Source organism: Petaurus breviceps, unplaced genomic scaffold, assembly GCF_028583685.1.
Source record: "Petaurus breviceps papuanus isolate PSGF00001 unplaced genomic scaffold, PetGlider_PUasm1.0 188, whole genome shotgun sequence".
Classification (NCBI taxonomy): Eukaryota; Metazoa; Chordata; class Mammalia; order Diprotodontia; family Petauridae; genus Petaurus; species Petaurus breviceps.
In genome coordinates this window covers 12,962,238-12,970,759 of record NW_027185804.1, presented here as the reverse complement: position 1 = coordinate 12,970,759, position 8,522 = coordinate 12,962,238, and positions in this window count along the sequence as shown.

The following is an 8,522-nucleotide window of genomic DNA, read 5'->3' as shown; positions in this document are numbered from 1 at the left end:
TGAGCCTCATTTGCAATGAGGGCGAGGAGCTATGGCACCAAGATATTCATTACATATTTGGACAACCCTGTAATGTTAGTGGGATATGATATAAGATCTTCCCCGCCTGATAATAGGTATCACATGGAGTGCATTAAGGGAAGCTTGCTTGTGGGGAGGCTTGCTTGTGAGGAGACTTTCACACCTTTTGCTAATTTCACGAGGTTTAACAGGCACTTAACAGATGCCTTTCCTCTTCTTCCATTTCTCTTTCTGAATCCTATTTTCAGGTCTTCTGGCTCTGAGAAGGATACATATACTCTGAGTTGGTATTTTGCTTTGGGGCTCGCTTATGAGAAGGATCTTGTGATTCCATGGTGAAGATTCTGAGATTCTGAGTGGCCATATGTTCAGAGCTTCCTTACTGCTCAAATGTAAAGGTTCTCTTGATCCAGGGATATATGTAAAGTGTATAGTAATATTGCTTTGATTCAGGCAGTCAATGCCCTTCCTGTTGGTCTTTATTTCTCTGCTTGTATTTTCTCTGAAGTTCAGGGTGCTGACTTTCCCCTGAACTAGCGAATGTAATTAAAATAGATTGTTGACTCCTTGTACAGCTATCTTTCCTAGAAAAGCAGACCTAAGAACCTGTGCTAGCAGCCATCCTGGCTATGCCAGTGTGGTTGCTGCTACAAACCCCAATAAACTTTTCTTCATATGGAGTTAAAACTGGAATCTTCCAACCAGTCTTCTTAGCAAGCAGAGCTTCGAGGTGACATGTCTGAAAGAGATTTATGTTCCCCACCAGCACATATTTTCTTCCCTAGTCTACATATCTCATTCCTTAGAATAATCCTTATATCAAATGATCTTTCATTCTCCCCCTTTGCTAGTCATCTCCCACCATCCCTCTCATTTTTCTTCCCTACAAGGGAAAAAAACAAAACTCTAGATCTGGAGTCAAAGGGCCTAGGATCTACTCCAATCTTTGATGCAGACTACCTGTGTGACCTTGAGCAACAAAATTAACTTTTTTGATGAGTTTTTTTTAATCTGTAAAATAAAGGACTGGAAGAAGGTGGCTCTTGAGGTTGCTTCTAGTTTTAGAGCTATGACTCAATGATCTAAGGCCACATTTGAACTCAGGTCTTCCTTTCTCAGAGACTTACTAGCTATATGACCCAATACAAGACACTTCATCCTATTTACTTCAATTTCCTCTCTGTAAAATGAGGTGGAGAAGAAAATGGCAAACTATTCCAGTATCTCTGCCAAGGAAACTCCAAATGTTGCCACAAAGAGTTGAATATGACTGAAATAATTGAATAGCAGTTTCCTGACTTTAGGCCCAGAGCTCTATCAACTGTGCCACCTAGCAGCCCTTGTGATATATAACCAAAAACTGCCATATTATCACCACCTCCTGTCCTCTACAGCCATAAACTAGTATTTCCCCTTCCTCCTTCCTCCCTTCCCCTCATCTCCTATATAGTTTATAACTGTTACTTAGTAGGTAAATGTTAGTGATGTGCCCATGGGCATATGACAGGTAGGATTTGAATCTAAGTCCTTCTAGATCAAATGAGATAATATTTATAAAGCACTTAACACAGTGCCTGGCATATAATAGGCACTTAGCCAATGTCTTTCCTCTTCTTCTGTTTCTCTTTCTGAATCCTATTTTCAGACTTCTGCCCACATCTGCCTAAGTTTTCTACACTCTCCTCCCCCTTCCTATCCCATCCTCTAAAACAATCACAATGACAGAAAGAACAAAGGCATCGAATGATGTTGTTTGTCTTCCTTTGCCATCCTTTCCTGCCCCCCACCAAAGAAGACCAATGATATCACAGGCTTATGTCTTGATTTATGTGAATTAGACTTAAGTGAGGCAGAGCTGCCCAAAGTCGTGAGTCAAACTCTCTCTTCCATAGTCATCAGAGTCCAGTGACAAGACAAAAGTCAGGATGATTGGTGATGACCCTGGATTCAGTGGCTCCCCTTGGCATCTTTGGAGTCTGATCAAGCTCTAAGCTCTCCACAGTGCCTGCTTCAGCTGCCTTCAGGGTGACTGGAATAAATTCTCATTGGCCCATTCTGCCAGGGGGAGTCTTCACATATTTGGGGTAGATATCCCCTAATTCATTGAGAGGTTTGAGGTCTGTCAGTTATTCTCAACCTGGTTTAGCCCCTGTGCCAAGAGGTTCACCAGGGTGTGACTGCTATGCATGCTACAACTTCTGAGAGTCAAAAGTGCGAGCTAGATGAAAGGTGGGCAGCTCTGAAAAGGGCTTGGCAAGCCCTCAGTCCAGAGGTGCTGGGCCTCCCTTCCGTTTGAGGGTGGGAGGAAAAATTTGGAATGGTAAGTTAAGCCTATCCTGGAGTTGAAAGTATTGCTATAAAAGGGGCTAGAGCAGGGGTGGGGAACCTGTAGACTTGAGGCCACATGTGACCTTCTAGGTCCTTGGGTGCGGCCTTTTTATTGAGTCCAAGTTTTACAGAAGAAAGCCTTTTATTAAGGGGATTTGTTCTGTGAAGTTTGGATTCAGATAAGGGGATGCACTTCAGGACCTAGAGGGCCACATCTATTGATACAAAGCAACCAAGGAAATTTTGGTGAGTTAAAGTGTTAAACTATGCATCTGTCTTCCTGATCGCTACTTCTCCTAAAGCATCAGCTCCTGTTTCTTTTAGTTCAACCACTGCTATGTTGTCCTCAAACTATCATATGTATTATGGTTAAATGTATCTTTCCTATCTAGGAGGGAGCCCCTTAGGGTTTCAAAAGTTTCTGACATTGGCACTTGTAATATCAATATATTAATTAATAAAAATGATTAGATACCCACTATGTGATAGACAGCGTACTGGGCACTTTGGACATAAAGACAAAAAGACAAGAGTTCCTGTCCTCAGGGAATTTACATTGTCTTGGGGTATATAACATGCTCACAAATAGATTTGTCCAAAAACCTATGCAAAATGAATGTAAGGTGTAATTTATGGGAGTGAGGAGATATGATCTATACAAAAACATACACAAAATGAATACAAGATATAAGTTATGGGAGTGAGAAGATACGATCTGTGTTACTTTTAGATCCTAGAAGACAAAATCTTATCAAGCAAGAAATTGGAACCTAATCCAGCACCTAATCTGCCAGGAATAGCATAGGAGTGCCCTGTGTATATAGGTTGTGATGACGATGTTTTGGCATGGCAGAAAAGAGAACCTATCTTTTCTTATTCTTTCTTTCAAGGGTCAGAAATTGTTCAGAAATGGCCAACTAAAAATGCTGCTATTCTTTTAGTAATCATTACCCACGATTCCTCTTCCTGTTAATGGTATTAACATATTCTCAAAGTCTCTTGATTACAAATTTTGGTATCATCTTAGAAGCTTCTTGTACAATGGGAAGGAAAAAACAACAATATTACACTATGGGATCACTGTATCCCTTTAAGGAGCAGCAAGGACTTTGAAGTTCATGTAATTTAATCCTCTCATTTTGTAGATGGGGACCCTAAGTCACTTTCGTAATCTGGTTAACATAAGATCATAAATTTAGACTTTGAAAGAGCCTGAGAGGTCATCTAGACAACTATTCTTTTTGTTCATGAAGAAAGTGAGGCTCAGGGAGGTCCGGGGATTTGTGTCTGAACGTGAGCTATCTGAGACCAGAAGATGTGAAATGACCTTCAGAGGCCACAAAATTCATAGGATCCTAGATAGAGGAATTAAAGGGATTTCAGAGTCCATAGTCTGACCCTCTCTTTTTACAGATGAGGAAACTTGACAGCAGAGATATGCCCAAGGGACTTGCCTAAGGTCAAATACATAGTTAATCAATCAATGTTGATTAAGCTTCTACTGTCTTTGCTTAGACATAATAAGACGTTTTGCTAAGAATTGAGGATAGAGAAAGAGCAAAAGAGAGTCCCTGTCCTCTAGGAGCTTAGAGTCTAATGGGGGAGACAACATGCAGACAAATGTAGACAAACTCTATGCAGGATAAATAGGAAATAAGTGTCAGATAGAATTTGAATGCAGGTTCTCCAACTCCAAATTCAGCTGTCTTTTCCATTTTTTATATGCCAACTTGTATATGCACATGTTATCTCCCTCAGTTAGACTGTAAGCTCTTTGAGGGCAGGCACCATTTTTCTTTTGTCTTTATATTCCCAGGTGCTAGCACAGCCTCAGCCACATAGCATTAACTTTATAAATGCTTGTTCATTGATTGATGTTATCTAATGGAGCACTAGATAAAGGGAGCATTATTTACCTCTGTTTGCACAGCCCCTTTATCAGAAACATAGGCTCTTAAAATAGAACTCATTATGAGCCAATTTTAATTTTTACCCTCTGTCATCTTTTGGAGTGAGGTATGCACGTTGTCTACTTGCAGTTCCAAGTATGAAAAAATGTGGCATAATTTGGTACTGGGGACCCGCGTTCAAATCACTGTTTTGTTACTAGTTATCACTTTGGGCAAGTCACTTTGCTTCCCTGGGCTTCTGGATGCTTGTGTTTAAATTTGCCTCTACTACTTACTACCTATGAGACATTGGTAAAGACATGAGACTTCTCTGCCTCAGTTTACCCTTCCATAAAAAGAAGAACCTCTAAGGTTCTAGCAGCCTCTAAATACATGATTCTAGGATCCTTCATTTGTAAACCTAGTTGTTAACCTGGGGTCTATTCATTTATTTAAAAAAAATTTATAACTATTTTACCATTATTATTTTCCTTTGCAATACTGTGTATACTTTATATATTTAAAAACAATAGTCTGAGAAGAAATCCATGGACTTTACCAGACTGCCCTAGGGGTCCATGGTACATCAAAATTTGAAAACTTTGGAACTAGATAAAACAAAAAGCTCCAACATCTCTTCCAATTCTAAAGCTTGGAACTTGTCTGAAATCACATGGTTACAAAGCAGCAAGGCCAGCAATACAATTAAATTTAGCTCAATTTAATAAGCATTTATTAATATGCTCTGTGCACATGAATTTCCTGGATGATACAAATTAAAAACACAACAGGCATGTCTCTCAAGGACTTTGCATTCTCTTGAAGGGGGAGCATATGTGCATGCAATTAAATGCAAAATCCAATCTTAGTCTTCTGACCCCAGATCCAGTGTTCTTTTCCTACACTAAGCTACTCAAGAAGTATAAGTTACAAGGCAGCCAGATAATCTTTGGCAGGGAGGGAAAGAAGAAGCCTGAAAAACAGATACAGAGAGTTAAGGGTGAGACCATCTGGTTTGGGCATCTGGGGTTGAAGGGCAGTGAGCCCTTCTCCTGTTTACTCTCTGTCTTCCTCAACCTCTTTCATCTGCTGTAGAATCTGGGTGTCCAGTCTAGAGGCCTAAGCTTAAAGCCTGCAAATATTACAAGTTTGCTTATTTAAATCAAAAGGAAAGACAGTGAAAGAAAGTCACATGATCTTCCCTTCCCACTCTTGAGACCTAGTAATACTCATTTTTTAACTCTTTGATTTCAACTCTCGAATTCTTAGACTTTCCAACAATCTGATTTGAGTTAGTGGGGTGGAAGAGGGGTGGATATTCTCATCCTTTTAAGTTTCCCTGGGAATCTTATTTATATAGGAGCCTATATGATATTAAATAACTTTCAGGGGGGCTATTACAACTTGGCAAGGATGATGTATGAAGAGGCAATCACTTGCTAATGTGATTTGGGGGGTTCTGGGACCGAGGTTCCCATGTTTAAAAATGCTTCCAGGGAGGAAGGAGTTAGCAAGCATTTTATTTTAAAATACAAATCCACATGGAAGGGTTAATACATTAGAGTACTATATTTAATCTTGTAGCAATCATTTGTATCTTAGTGTCAATTATACCCAACCACTCAACTACCAGCTGAGCCCTTTAAACTAATGGAATAGAAATTTTTATTAGATATGGGTGGGGGAGTAAAAAGAGCATTTTAGAGCTTGGGGCATTGTTGGGGGGGGTCAGGCTCGAGTGCAATGAGGTATGGGGGGGATGCGCTGGGCAGTCTGAAGACTATGATGATGATTTTTTTTTCTGCTTCATATTTCTTGCTTTATAGATACCTGCTTGTTTCCTATCTGAAATCTTTTTATGTGTATTCCCAGGAGTTTTTATTCTCACATGCTCTGTTTGAAGTAATTAATAAACTAACATTTATTGAACAATATTCTATATGAGGCATTTTGGAGGATGTGAAGAAGGAGGGGGAGGAGGAAGAGGAAGAGCAGGAGGAAGAAGGACGAGGAGGAAGAAGGACGAGGAGGAAGAAGGACGAGGAGGAGCAGCTCACGACAGGTACTGCCCTCCAGGATCTTAGTTGGAGACAAGACTCAAAACCATAAAATACAAGGCAGTGAAAAATGAAAACCAAATAAAAACTACAGAGAGTAAGTTCAGATAATAAGAGTTCAACAGAGTTATTCAGTCATCAAGCATTTTTTTTTCATTTTGGAGGGCAATTGGGATTAAGTGACTTGCCCAAGGTAAGTAGTAACAAGCATTTTTAAAGTGTTTACCATGTGCCAGGCACCATGCTGACACCTGGAAAGCTATTTAACTAATTAAGAGCCCCATGTTGTCAGTGTGAACCTAGAAGCAGAGGGTTTTCAACTGGATGGGACCTTAATGATCATATATTAGCTAAGCATTTATTTAGCACCTACTATGTTCTAGCTACTAGGGGTCCAAAGACAAAAGGGGAACAGTCCCTGCCCAATTTCCTCAATTTACATCAGAGGAAAGTGAGACTCAGGGAAATAGGGTGGTTTGCTCAGGTTCAAACAGGCAGGAAGCTAAGAACTGGGATTTGACTTTCATCTGAATGGAAGAGTCACCTGGAAGAATCCATCTACTTCTGTCTGCACTTAGGTATCTTTCCAATTCAATCAATTCAAGTAACATTCTATTATTTTCTGGGCACCCTCATGTTTTATGATCTCTAAATATCCCTAGATTCTTCAGCTCCTTCTGGGACGGCATTCTGGGCATCTTTATCTTGTCCCCCAATGTTTTTTTTGTTCTTTCAACTAAACATTCCCAGACCTTTTGGCTGCTTTGGGGATGGCATGCTAGCCTGCCCCTTGGATGAGTTACAGCTCCTCTGGTGCAGTGGCAGGTTCCACTGATTCCAATCCCGCTGTTCCTCCCACTGCACCATTGTCATTATCCACAGCTGCAGCTCTGACTAAACGTCCCTGGCAGGTGAGATTAGCCCTCAGTGTTAGAACTCAAATGGGTGGAGGTAGGCTCCTCTAGCCAAGTGAGTCAGCTTGGGAAATATTCTGTCTGTGTGAACTCACATTCCTTTGGCTGCCCTGCTCTCAGAATTATTGACTGATCTATAGACCATGCTTTCCTGTTAGGACCCTTACATTCTGATGCTCCTAAATAACCAGTCTACATCTCTGGACATGGACATACCTCTGGTCCTTGATCTGTTTGCTTCCTGGTAAGTAACGACCCTTAATCTTTGTTTAAATCCCTTACTAGTTTCTGATTGTTTTTTAATGGCACCATTCATTTTGCAGACAGTTACCCATAATGCTAGTGTCTTTCAAATCCAGTCTAAAATTCTACCATTTACTTTTCCAAACACACCTTAATTCAAGTGTCTTTCCCCTTCTGATTATCTCCAAATTATTCTTGTTTGCACATGGTTTCCTGTGTGTTGTTTTTCACATCTAACTGACAGTTGAAACTGTCTTTCACCTTTCTTTATGCCCCCACCGCTTAGCAGGATGCCTGGAAGTTAGTGGACACTCAATAAATGTTTGTTGACTTAATCATACCATGCTACCCGGAAGTCTTTGCAGTCCCTTTCTTAGAGGGTTTTAGCAACAGCCTTTGGCTGGTCACATGGGATTAATCCAGTGGGACCAACAGAAACATCTCAGGAAAGATGACCATGGATTAGAGAGCTAAGGGAAGGTGAGATTTTTTTAGGAATAGTGAAATTATAATCAGGTTTCAAAGTTCCCTAGTGAGAAACATCATATCTGTTATTTTCTTGAACTAAGATTCATGAATGCTTAAAGTTGGGACAAAATTTTGTCATTTCTGCTTTTACCACTGAAATCTGATGGGGAACTATAATCTTAGAATATATTCGAGTCATAGTGGTGATTAGTGATCATACTGTCAATACCCCTTGACTTAAGACTCCAGTCCTTTGGTTAAGTTTTAATTCCTGTCTATCCATATGTTCTCCCCATCACTCACTTGTCCTTTTTTATTTTTCCATTATCCTTGCCCTTGTCTTTATGATTTCCCTTATCACTCCCAATCCTTACTTTTGTTATATATGCTTCTTTAAATCAAGGAGTCAGCAGAGATTTACTGATTGTCAGCTATGAGTAAGGCCCTGTGTCAGGTACAGAAAAGCTATAAAGATCAGCAACTGATAATAGTTCCCGTTTAGACAGGGTTTCAAGTTTTATAAAGTATTTTCTTTGCAGAAACACTGTATGAAGTGTAAATATCATCTCCGTGTTGTAGGAGGGGAAACCAAAACTTATAGA